Below are 13,750 nucleotides of genomic sequence, written 5' to 3'. Positions count from 1 at the left end.
TATTTATCCCAGCCCTTGGCCACCATTATTCTACTTTCTGTGTTTATCAGCTTGATGGCTTCTTCCTTTCAGGTTTAGGTTTCGGCTTTCTTGGTCTAGTTAGTTTAGTTACCTCTTTTTTTCCTAGCTTCCAAAATATTGTGCCTTCTCTTATTTGCTGTTGTCTTTCCCCATTCCCTTATCCTTATGGATTTTATACTCCTAAAAATTCCTTTAACTTTTTTTTTTTTTTTTTTGCGGTACGCGGGCCTCTCACTGTTGTGGCCTCTCCCGTTGTGGAGCACAGGCTCCAGACACGCAGGCTCAGCGGCCATGGCTCATGGGCCCAGCCGCTCCGCGGCATGTGAGATCTTCCCAGACTGGGGCACGAACCTGTGTCCACTGCATCGGCAGGCGAACTCTCAACCACTGCGCCACCAGGGAAGCCCTTCCTTTAACTTTTTAAGGTGAGGTTCCAGGAAGGGGTCAGGGCCAGTCATGATTAACCGAAGGTCTACTACTCCCCACCTCCATTCCTTATTATTAGTTTTAAAATTTAGGTTTTTCTAAATTAGAAATTTAAGTGCAGGTATGTCAAACAAATAAAGGCAGTTTTGTAGCTATACTGGCTGTAAAATTAAGCTGGATAGATAGCCTGCTTCTTATTGCTGGTTCCCATTGTATTGACAGGGGTTTGATCACTCAGACCTATTGCAGCCCCATCCTCTTCCTCCAGCAAACCTAAGATGGTTCCGCTGTGCTGAGACATGTTTTGTGCTACTGCAGCAGTTTCACAGCAGTGACCCTTCTGTGGGGAGGTAGACTGTTAGCTACAAATTTCCGTACAAGCCTGTTATTCAAGGTGTAATTGAGGTATTTCCTCCTCTGTGCAGCTTCTCTGACTGCCCTAGACAGAGTTACTAATGCCTTCTGTGCCACAGCACTTGTAAAAATTCTGTTTTATTCTAGCGAGGTTAGATCTGTCTATTTACACTAGATATCTACCTTATGATGGTCTGTCTCCATCTTTCTTAGACCTAGTATTTCTCAAGGTTAGGAGAATACTCCCAATTTTGATACAGTTTTTGATCCATAATAAATAATTATTTACCTAATGAGTAAATAATCCACCTGGATTGGTTGAATTTCCTATTTTCTGGGACGCATACTCTCATTGTGCCCTGTGTCACCAATGTCCACGGAAAGCCGTTCAGTGCTTTTTGCTTGATACTGCGAGTCAGTTCTGTGTAGCGATTAGAAGTGTGGCTGCCAGAATACCTAGGTTCAAAAAAAACAAGTTTCTTTTTTTTTTTGGCTGCACTCGCGTGGCATGCGGGATCTTAGTTTCCGACCAGGGATCGAACCTGTGTCACCTGCAGTGGAAGCACAGAGTCTAAACCACTGGACCGCCAGGGAAGTCCCAAAACAAGCAGGTTTCTAATCTCTCTCTGTTTCAGTTTCTTTACCTATAAAATAGAGAGATTAATAATCGTAATATCATGTAATGTCATAAAGATTAAGTTAATACATCTAAAGTGCTGGATCAGTGCCTGCTGGTACAATGTTTTGTAGTCAATCTTTTTCATCTTTATGGGGACATTGCCTGCTATGATATCATTAGAACTTGATGGAAATAGATGATATAGAAAATCAAAGTAAAATAGCAACTCTAGTTACTATTAAAATATTTAGCTCTGAATTTTCTATATGAACATGTTCTGAAATGATTTCCGTGGACAATAGCAGATTAAGGCATATAGATAATAAACTGGGAGAAGTAATGTCTTCAGTGTGTTATATACCTACTGAAATACTGTATTCTTTAAATGTATTATAAAATAACCAAACACATGGAAATACATTTTAAACACATGGAAATACATTGAATGGCAATGTTAACATTCATGTTCTTCTCTCACTAAGAAGAGTTTTATGCAGCCCACTAATGAATTTGATATGTGGCATAACTGTTGTCTTCTAATTTGTGAGCCTGCTCTGTTTATTTTTCTCTTCAGAGACTGTGTGCTAAGGGGAGAGAACCCTCCTCCATTCATTCAGCAGTCATGAGAAGACTTGCTCATGTGCCTAGGCATTGTGGGTAAGGGAGAATAAGGCACAGTTTTTCTTAAGAAACCATAATCTCTTCATCAATTCAGTAATATTAAAATCAGATGTTCTGGCGGAATATATTCACACTGTTTGACCAGAATTCCATTTATAATATTTTATAAATGGAATAAAAGTGTGCACAGAGATTTATGTACAAGGTGTTCATTAAAATACTAATTATAAAAGCAATAAAAAAGATAGGACTTTTGGTACATCCATTATATTTTCCAGACTTTCAATTAGAAACATGCTAATACTTAAATAATTAAACTTTTACTTAAAAAAAGTCTGTCCTGGTGGATTTACATGGGAGGATGGATAGAGGGTTAGGTCAGTCGAATTGCCCGATCCATTAAAAGAAGTGGTAAAGTGCTCAGGTCCATGTTAGAGCTCCAGTACCACCACTAGTGTATGTATGACTCTGGCAAGTTGGTTGTTTAAAATTCTGTAAACCTCGGTGTTTTTCCTGTCTGTATAGTGGGTGTAATAGTAGTTTTGAAGTTTGTCGTGAGGACTAAATGAAACAGTGTATGTAACCTTAAAAATAAAACAAATAGTTCAGTAAATACTTGTGGCTTACTGTTACTGTTTTTCCTTACACTCCTTTCCTCCTTAATAGTTTTTCTGAGTAACCTTCCTCCAGTCAACCTAAACAAGGAATGGCAATATTTTGCTTGGTCTGATAATTCCCATTGCTTTGTAATATCCATCTAGAGGTTTTTGAGGCCTTTGCTAACCTCTACAGAGCTGTCACCTGTTACTTGCGTCGGCCAGTTTTGAAGAAGGGGAAATAGCAGTACATGTGTCTTGGGTTTGCCATTTTTGCTGTAAACCTTCTTTGTCTCTTTATACACATATTTACTCCCTGTTCTCTCCTGGGTATCATGTACTTTTTGTTCTTGCACCTTATTTTGATGGGGAGTCTGTTAGCTTCCTTTTTTTTTTTTTTTTTTTTAATGTTTTGGCTGTTAACTGTAGTTTCATAGCATAAGTTACTCTTCATAACAGGGTAGTCATCCAAAGCTAGCCTTAGTTCTTTTTTAGCCCTGCTTGTCCTAGGCCTCTCATGAAACGTAAATATAGCTAGTTTGTTAGGCTGACTTGGACATGCCTCATTTAAAGAAGAGTTTGATTTTTTGTGAACTTTTCCTTCTTACTCTCCTGAGTACAGAGCTCCTTCTGTGTTTAATATAATGTAACCAAATACAAAGGAACTTTTCCATGAGGGCTTATGGTGTCTTTTTAGAGCAGGTAGATTATGACCAGAAAAATTTTTTTTTTTTTGTTAAATGGCATAAATTTAAACACGTGGTGTTTAGTATAAGTTATGTTCTGACAGAATCCGGGAAATAACAGCCAATAAATTATGACTAGTGATTAATGGAATAGCCCTCAGCACCTAGGCAAAAATGATTTTACACACCTTGGGAGTTATGGATACTATGAAAAGTTTTTACTTTTCTTGATGATTTTTTCTACATTGATAAGTCCAGGGTATTTATAAATTATCATAAGTCAGAACTTTATATTAAAAAGAGTATTAACAGTTGAGTTTTGAAATTACTTGCCTTGGATTTAGTATTTTTTGTCATTTTAAATCCAGGAATTAATGCCATATGGTGTACAATTAACTTTATTTTGAATCTATTTGAAGAACAAGCTGAAGGTGTTTTAATGATATCACTCAGCTAAATCAGAAGATAGGTTCCTTGGGTAAGTTGCTTAACTCTCAAGGTCTCAACAGCTTCTGTCCTGTAACATAGCTCTAACGTATTATTGTCATGAGCCCTACAATTTTGTGGCCTTTTTTATTTTCTTTCACAAATCTCTGTCGAAATTCATTTTTTTTTTCTACTGAGTTTTTAATATGATAGCTATAGATTAGATGTCAATATACATTTCTAAATGCTTGATTCTTTTTTTTAAAATTTTAATCTGAAAAGACTATCACTTTTTAAAGATTGCTCTTTTGTTTAGATTGCTCTTTTATTCATTAAAACATTCAACTCTATATGGTAACTGGCTCCTGGGGTTAAAAACATAGATATTTAACCCGCCATTTTCACACTCCCCACAAACCTTATATTACATTTATATTGACAAGTAATAAAATTAACAGATTTGAGCTTTAACATTCTAAACAGTGGAAAAATCATTACTGAACTATAAAATGGCCATGCAGAGAAATCTGGCAGAGGGAGAGGAGTGTATTTTACATACTGAAAAATCAGCCTGTGGCAATCAGGCACTGACTTGCTCTGCACTGTTTTAACAGAGAATTGAATGGTTTTGTTATACAAATATTTTACTGAATTATTTGCTAAAACAAAATAGGAATGTTTAAGGCCTTTTGATGATAATTTAAAATTTTTTGACCTTAAAATAACCCTTAAGAGGAGGAGGGACTCCTTGGTTATAGAACCCCAAGTGAAAAGCTCCTGCTGGGAAGAAGGTGCTTGGGAATACAGCGAGGTTGATTTCAGGCACGTTGGGATAATTTTTCTTACCTTAATGATACTTACTCCTTGCACATACGTATTTTCTTGTGTCATCACTTCTCCTTGTCTGTGTTCCTTTGAAATAAATCTAAAACTGATTAGGAAAATTGTTATCCAAAATTTATAGAAATCAGGTTTCCAAAACTTCACAGGATAAATCCGTTGGTTAAAAGTGAACATTACTTTTGTGTTTCTTTGGAGAGATTAAAAACAGAATCTTTTTCCCCTGTGGGGGTGGGGTAGGTGAGAATGGATGTTCCCCCTGCCTGATTGTTTCCGTCACAATTCTTGGTGGCAGTAAAAACCAGTAAAAGCATATCGTGTATTTTAAAAGGATATTGGATAGAGCTCAGTGGCTCATCAAATTGTTTTGAGAGTTAGAGAACCAGATTCAGGGCTGAGCAGCCAGAAACAGTGCCCAAAATCACATTGCACAACGATTCCCATGAGGTTGCCAGTGCCATCTAGAGACAGACTGACAGACGCCACAGCCTGCCCCAGTGACACGGCTATAGCACTGGTTGACTAAGTGCTGCCACCTCTGCCCCAGACTTGACCTTCCTGCAGTTGCTCCACCATTAGTGTGAGAGAGAGTTCTTTCTGGTCTCTTCTTGTCCTGCTTGTTAGTTGCCCATTTCTACTCTGGGCTGGGCATATGTGTTTGGCATAGCCCGTGTCCTGGCCGTGTAGGACATGCAGAAAAGTGTCTCACCTTCTCACATCATGAGATGGTGTGAAGTTCTTAAATTTAAGATGTGGAAAACTCTTTGATCTTCTGAAAACATAAGGTGGGGAAGTTCCCAAACTTAAGAAGGGAAGTTCAGATGCTAGGCAGACAAAAAGAGTGATAAACGTTGACTGCATGTTTTAGATGTAATGTGTGCTGAGCCCTCACTATGTGCTAGGTACCATGCAAACTGTCTTACAGGTGTTATCACAGGCCATCCTCACAACATTAGAAATGAGGTAATAGGCTGAGAGAGTAAGTAACCTGCCCAAGATCATACAGTTAGTCAGTGTCGAGCTAGGACACGAACTCAAAGCTGATTCCAAAGCCTGTGCTCATAACTGTTGTATTAAACTAACTCTTTTAATACCCCCTCTCCCCATATATTTAGCTCAAAATCCTGTAAATAAATCTGTTAGATTAACTCTACTAAGTTTATTAAAGTCATATGTATGGTATATCTATGTATTTAGGCATTTTAAAGGAAATGAAAATTTGTGGCTTTAATTTTATCTGTTTTCAACTAATTGAATGATTTTTTTTCTTTTTTTCATTTTGTGGCTATTTTTCTAATTCACTTTGCCACAGGCTACAATCTGATAAAATGCTTTCTTTCTGAATATCAGTGCTTAGAAGCCAGTTATAGAGTGTAATAGAGGTCAGCAAGAAGGAGAGGGGACATAGAGTGACCAAAATAGAGGCAGGGAGGAAGAAACATCACACGCATATACACACACACAGCCCTGGGAGAGGGAGAGATAGAGACAAATATATATGGAAGGATTGGGGGGATACATGCATGTTATTCTACAAGCAGCATCCTTTATAGCCTTTTTTATTTGCATTGGTAGGTTGAAAAACGATGAAACTCCTCCTCTGCTTTAGGAAAGTCATTAAGGCCTTTTTTTTTTTTTTAAAGTTAGAATCAGTGCTTTCTTTAAACAATGAGTTTTAAGCCTTTATACCAGTTTGCATTTTAAATTGACTTATGTACTTCTATTTTAAAGCTAAAAAAAAAGTGATATCTAGGAGTGAAACAGGAGCTGTTATTTAACTTGGGACATATCCAACTTGGTTTGGGGGGAAAATCATAAAGGCAAACTCGCGTAGTTATCATGATGTCACCCAAGCTAGAGTATTTCTTCATGAACCACAGCTCTTGTTAATTATTCCTTTAGTACGAGTCCGTCTGTTCTGCATATTTTTCTTTGCTACCAAAACAGCACTTTATAATAATGTTATTTTGTTCACTTGTACCTTTGGGACTAAATGGGAGGCTGTAATTTTTGTGAAATTGAGTAGATCAAATGCCCTTCCACACACATACTGTTGTAAACAGTCTAAATGTGAGTTGGATGATAGAGAAATACTTAATTTAAGGTAAATGTCCATGAAGTTGAAAGTGATTTTTATTCTCTTTAAGTATTACATTTTTAATATTGAATATACTATGCTTTTTGTCCTTATCCTAATCTGATCTTTCCTAGAATATAAATTTAAATTTGAGAACTCTTATTTCTCTTATTTCTCTGTGAATTTTTTGTTTTTGGTCCAGTGCAGGCTGTATACAATGGGTTTTTGTATAAATGCAATTGATGTTATATATATACTCTGCTATTCCACTACTTAACTTTGAGATTTATTCCTCTTTTATGAACTGGTTTAGTGGACCAGCAATCCTCAAATGGGCAGTAGTCCTTTTATTAAGCTACCAGGTTGAAAACAGGATATTGGCATATACACAGTTTCTTATCTTTATGAACATTAGCTAATGGTGCATTTAATTAGTCATCTAAGTAAGAAATGCCATACTGGGCCAGAGCAGTGATCCATCCGGCACAGACTGTCCTAAAAAGCTGCACCAAGGAATCAGGTTACTTATTGGAATTCTGTCATCACTGAAGGATACATAGACCATTTCTAATTTCCCTTAATTTATATACTGTACTCAGAATTCATGCATTCATTTAAACTCTTCAACATTGCAGTCCGTTCTGATTACATATGCTATGTATGTATTAAGCTAAAACACCTATTTTAGATCTGTTGGAATTGGTAATTCTAGGGTAAAATACCATTTATAATATGAACTTCAGTTCTTTCCTTGCTCATATGCTTCTTCAAGTTTCTTCACCTATAAAGTAGAAAATGATTTCAGTTTTTTTTCCCCCAGTCTCAAAATCTGTTCTGTTATTTCTAATATGGCCAATTTATGAGGTTTTCTTTCTCACCCTCCTTCTTACCATTTTTTGTTTCTACATGCAATTTAAATATAGAATATTAGGCAAGTTCTTTTTTTTTTTTTTTTTTTTTCTTTTTTTGCGGTATGCGGGCCTCTCACTGTTGTGGCCTCTCCCGTTGCGGAGCACAGGCTCCGGATGCGCAGGCCCAGCGGCCATGGCTCACGGGCCCAGCCGCTCCGCGGCATATGGGATCCTCCCAGACCGGGGCACGAACCCGTATCCCCTGCATCGGCAGGCGGACTCTCAACCACTGCGCCACCAGGGAGGCCCTAGGCAAGTTCTTTATGTATAATGAAGGAGGACCAAGTTATAGAGGGCCACTGAATTCCTTTGAATTATCTGATGGCCATAACTGAAAGTTCTGTGGATTTTAGGAGAAACAATATTTCATAGTTGTAGTTCAGAGAAAACAGGTATAGCTTATATTGATTGCTTTGTGATATGGATTTACTGAAGATTCTTTCATGAGACATGAATTCTACTTTTCATTTTGCTGGAAACTGATTTCCAGTTTGAAGGCATTGGTCATTCTTTCTTTCATTGTTTTTTGTGCAGTGCTTACCATGAGAAATTAGAGTTTGAGTGTGGTGAAAAATTGTGTCTGTTACATTGCTGAAAAATATTTAGAGTCTACCAGAACTACTAAAGGATGAAGATAGTATTTTCCTCCTAGCAGATAAAGGAGGAATTTAGGAAAAAAATTGTAGCTCTTCTAGGTTGACTTCTATTTTTGAAGTTATTGGTTATCCCCTAGAAAATAAAAGGGCTGAACTTTATAAACAACTTTATCAAAGTTGTTTCCACTTTTGAGGAAGTTAATGCAGTTGGGTAACAGTTTGTGGGGCACATACATATTACAGCATCTTCAAGAAGAGACTATCAAATACTGAAGTCTTTTGGTATTCAAGTAACTCAACCCCCTGGAATAGAGTCAAAGTAAATCTGCTTTAATACCAAGTTCCTCTCCATAGTGAATATTTTATTGTGTGTGGTATTAAAATTCATGAAAAACAGTAAAGCTCTGTGATATTTATTTGTATATATCTCTTCATTACGTATAATGTTGAACACATAGAAGAAAACTAACCCAGGAGATATTTACCTTAATGTTCTACATAGACTCATATGTTAAGAGGTCTTTTTTTTTTTAAACTAAGAAATATATTTTATTGTCATAGCCAGAATGTGAGTAGCATGTTTGTATATAAAACAAAAGTTTAAAAAAGTAACAGTTATTCATATTGTGTGCAAGAGGAAGGAAGGGAAGGAGAGAGAGAAAGAGACAGACACTAACTCTAGGGAGAGAAGGTGTGTATGATAAAGTTTCAAGAAACAATACATACTCCATATGCTGTGTACTTCCATTTTGTTAAAATGCAAAACAAAACAGCAAACACCATAGGTGAAGGTTGCATTACTTATAATTGGTATCCTGGAAGAGTGTGTCCTTACCTTCCCTCCCCTTTCTTTCATCATTCTTTTTTTTTTTTTTTGCGGTACGTGGGCCTCTCACTGTTGTGGCCTCTCCCGTTGAGGGGCATAGGCTCCAGACGCGCAGGCCCAGCGGCCATGGCTCACGGGCCCAGCCGCTGTGCAGCATGTGGGATCTTCCCGGACCGGGGCACGAACCTGTGTCCCCTGCATCGCCAGGCGGACTCTCAACCACTGCGCCACCAGGGAAGCCCTCCTTCATCATTCTTAACCATTAGTGCAATGATTTGAGATTGTGAAGGAGGTTTTTTTTGTGTGTGTTAATTTATGCTGAAAATTCCCAGGACACAATCAAGTATTTAGAAGTCTAGCATAATGTATTTAGGTCTTTGGGGAACTTTTAATCATGAATCTGTTGAGTCTCTGCTCTGTGTAAAGCAGTAAATTATTTAAATGTTGTGTCTTTTAGTCAAGAGGGATAATTTGTTCCAAGCAGTCTTCACTTTCTCCAAATAACTGAGGACATTAGTATAGTAAGGCCACAGTTCCTGGGTAATGTGTCTTTAAAAAAATTTTTTTTTAAATTAAGGCTGTGCCGGGTCTTAGTTGTGGCACGTGGGATCTTCATTGCAGCATGGGGGATCTTTAGTTGTGGCATGTGGGATCTTTAGTTGCAGCATATGAACACTTAGTTGTGGCATGCATGCGGGATCCAGTTCCCTGACCAGGGATCGAACCCGGGCCCCCTGCATTGGGAGCACAGAGTCTTACCCACTGGACCACCAGGGAAGTCCCAGGGTAATGCGTCTTGATAGTTAAGTAATCACCTTGATTTTTTATTTTAGAATAGGTATGTTACTTTCATTGTATGATAAGCGGTGGGTGCATCTAGTAACAAATTAAATGTACAGTTTAGAAAGGAAATATTCCTACAAAATATTTTCTGATTAATGACATGTTAAAAAATCAGATTCTGTTGAGTATAAAGAACCGAAGCCAATAAGTGTTATCTCACATTGTCAGGAACTAAGGTGTTCCACATGAGAGAATTTTCCGGAAAAGGAAAATTAGGAATTATAACTAATAATTTTATTTTAAATTTTAAGAAGTTAATGAAAAACTTTAATGTATGTATGTGTATGTATATATCTATACATCAGGAGAGAAAGAGAGAGAAGTATTTCAAACATCCAGAAAACTACAGAAACTATTTTGGTAAATATCTGTGTTACCCACTGTATTAAGTCTTAACATTTCTTCCCTGACTTCTCAGCGCATATGGAATAGCCATCAGTCACTTAAGAGTTGAGTCAGGTTAATCATTATGAATGAATACTAATTAGTGAGCTGTGCTGTGCCCCACTTACTCTTACTCAGTTCCCTTAGAGCTAAATGTAGCATATTCTTCTGATTCATCCCTAATGCTACATGTTTCTTATTAATGTACAACAGTGAACCTTCCTCTTTTGTCCTCTTATTTAAAACAGCTGTGGAAGAATGGAACAAATTTCTCAAATGAGCAGCCTGGATTTACATGTTACTCCTATGGGGCAAATGTGGTATTTGTGACTAATAGTTTTATTCCAGTTTACTGCAGATTATAACAGTGAAAAAGAAAGACTGAGATTTTGCATTTTGGAGCCGTCTTTTTCTGGTTTGGACAAGTTATTTAACCACTCTGTTTTGTTAATACCTTTCCCATAGGGAAGCTCTGAGAATTAAGCAAGCTAATGTAAATTTCTGGCACACAGAAGTTGCTCAGTAAAAGGTTGCTTTAATATCACTAGCCTTTCTTCACGTGGTTGAACTTGCTGAAAGTCTGATTTCCAGATGAATGGGGGCATTTCTGCACAACAATATTCAAGAGTTCTCTTCACGTCCCTCCCCCAAAAAGCAGATTTTAACATTAGATTCATCATCTAACTCTTAGAACCCCAGCTGATTGTTTTCATAATACTTTTGGTTTATTTTTGTATGTAAGGTCTGATAGGCACATAACAAATGCTTTGTGAGCCTTAAAAATAGATTGTTCAGATGAAAGGTATGTGGATAAGTCAGTTTTGGGGCAATTCTAGAGAACTCTTGCCAGAACTGGTATCTTTGTTTTGGTCTTCAGAGACTATTAAATATGATCACTGAGTCATACTTGCTGTTTTCACTGTCCCCTGGCTATTTCTCTTAAGACCCTGAAGCTTGGCCACCACACGCAGGATGTTTAAAAGGCAGCGTAGGCCTTAGCCCAGGAGGAGTTTGTTTATTTAAAGAAAAATAATTAAGTTCAAACATCCCTACCATGGCATAGCTAGTCTAGTCATGTTAGAGTTAGTGAGTTCTTTTGATTCTTTCTGGTGGTCATGGTGCCTAAAAGGTAACAGATAAATGTGGAAGTAGTTAAACTTTTCCTGAAATTACTTGGAATTTTATAATGTAATCTCAAACAAATCCCTAAAGGAGTGGGAGGAAAGGGAATGCCATTTATTTTGCTAGTTGTTTTTTAATGGGACTCATATAATTCAAATCTTTCACCACTTCTTTCTAGGGTTATGATACAGATGATTTAAAAACAAAACAAAAACTGCAAAGAAAAAAAAAAGCCACGCACACTATGGTAGCTATATCTTCATTAATTCTTTGAAGTTTGGACCATAAGAATCTTTTAAAAGAGACAGTATAACTTCATAGATGTTTAGATACAAAGATACAAAAATTGATTACATTTGTGTTTCAAATGATTATCGTCTCCAAAATTTATGACTGACTTCTCCTTACATATTCTCTGCCAGATGAGGAAATCTGAGGCAGATATTTTGGGCTTGCCTGGGGAACCAGGGTGTATCTCTTTAATTAGATAACTTTTAAAAACCAAGTCCTAGAGGAAGTGAAGGAGGAATTAGTACAAGTCCTGAGGCACTGAAGTGAGACCATGCTTGATGTGTTTAAGGAAAGAGGCCAATGTGCCTAAAATGGAGTGAACAAGAGGGAGAGTGGTAGGAGATAAGGTTAGAGAGTTGGGGAAGGGAAAATCAGATCGTGGTCCTTACGGTCTTTGTAAGGATTTTGGCTTTGAAACTGGTGAGATGGACTCAGTTAGAGGGTTTGAGCAGAAGAATGACATGATCTGATTTTCTTTTGAAAAGGACTAATCTGACTGATTTGTTGAGGTGAGCAAGGGAAGAAGCTAGGAGATCAGATGGAGAACTATTACAGTAATGCAGATGAGAAATAAGGTGGCTTGGACCATCATAAGAGTGGAGGTGGTAAAAGTGGTCATATTATGGATATCTTTTGAAATTGGAGCTCCCAGGATAAATACCTAATGAATAGTGATGAATACTTCTGCACATAAAGTCTGGTTGATCCCTTTGTAATGATGTTAAGGTTAATCACTGGGTTCAGGTTTTGTAGCCTGATTTATCCATTATAAAGTTTCCCATCAACCTTTTATCTAATGGTTTTAGCAACCATTGATCAATTTTTAGATTTATTATTTCATTAACTATTACAAAATGAGTATTCTCTAATTCTGTCATTCCTTGTACATTTATTTTTTGCAATCCTATAAAAGAGGGCTTTCACTTACTGACTCTCTGGTTACTCTGGGGTACCTTTCATATAAGAAAGGCAGGATAAATACTTGATTCTTTTCCATTATCAATTTTCAGGATAATTAGTTCTTGCTCTAGTGACTACCAAAGACGATGGATTTTTTAAAAAATACATTTAATGTTCCAGTCAATGGTAGTCGTTATCATTTTGATGTTCAAAATGTCATTATCGTTTGATGTTCATTTGACTTTAAAACATGTCTTCAAGGTAAAAACTATGAAACAAGATACATTCTGAGGGGTCTAACTTCCATGCCTGTCCTTTCCAACTTGCTTTCTCTTTTCTCTGTAGACAACCATTTAAAAATGATTTTGGTTTATTCTTCCACCAGTTGTTGAAAGGAAGAAAAGCAATTCTGTAATAATATTTGTATTCCCCCCAATTTTTTTTACTAAAAGAGCAGCATTTTGTGGAATATTAATTCAGTTACAGGATGGGAAGTAGGGGGTTCCTTGAGGGTTATTGTTGAGATCAACTTTTCACTCCTTATAAAAGACTTGTTTCTTATATTCCTAGCTGTCTCCTCAAAGAACATACATGTTTGCAAAAGAAAAAGACCCTCATCCACACTATTTGGCAATATTTAGGAAGATCACACGTCCAGCAATTCCCCTTCTAGGAGTCTTTCCCAGAGGTTGCACTAATAAAATTACAAAGTGATAGATGCCTTTATTCTGTTCCTTGAAGTTCGGGGACCATGTCTTGATTGTCTTAATTATGGGCTTTGTTGGCAAAAAGAAACAATACTGATGATGTAGTTGGCATTAACATTAATGGTGTATGTGCGGAAGAAATGGCATTTTGAGACTGCCGTTTTGACATACTGTCAGGTTAAATATTTCATCAGTTAACATTAAATCATTCATAAAGTTATTCATTCTTTCGATGAATATATACTGAACACCTATAGCATGGCAGTCATTGTCTTAGGTGCTTGAGAGATACCAGCAAATAAGACAGAAAAAAATCTCCTTTGGAGCTTAGATTTCTTATAGATGTGAGGGAGAAACAGACAAGCATAATAAATAAGCAATTAACTTACTGTTTTCAAATGTGCAATTTTAGGGAATTCCCTGTCAGTCCAGTGGTTAGGACTCGGCGCTTTCACTACCTGGGCCTGGGTTCCATCCCTGGTTGGGGAACTAAGATCCTGAAAG

The 13,750-nt window shown here is 37.1% G+C and overlaps 1 protein-coding gene across 5 annotated transcripts in view; it reads left to right on the top strand.

Annotated features, from left to right (window-relative positions):
* The window catches only part of FRS2 (fibroblast growth factor receptor substrate 2), a 123,891-nt gene that overhangs the window by 34,104 nt on the left and 76,037 nt on the right, over positions 1–13,750 (top strand). The window lies entirely within an intron of this gene.

Source organism: Mesoplodon densirostris, chromosome 11 (genome assembly GCF_025265405.1).
Source record: "Mesoplodon densirostris isolate mMesDen1 chromosome 11, mMesDen1 primary haplotype, whole genome shotgun sequence".
Taxonomy (NCBI): Eukaryota; Metazoa; Chordata; class Mammalia; order Artiodactyla; family Ziphiidae; genus Mesoplodon; species Mesoplodon densirostris.
The sequence above is the reverse complement of the archived record's forward strand: the minus strand, read 5'-3'. Positions and strand labels throughout refer to the sequence as shown.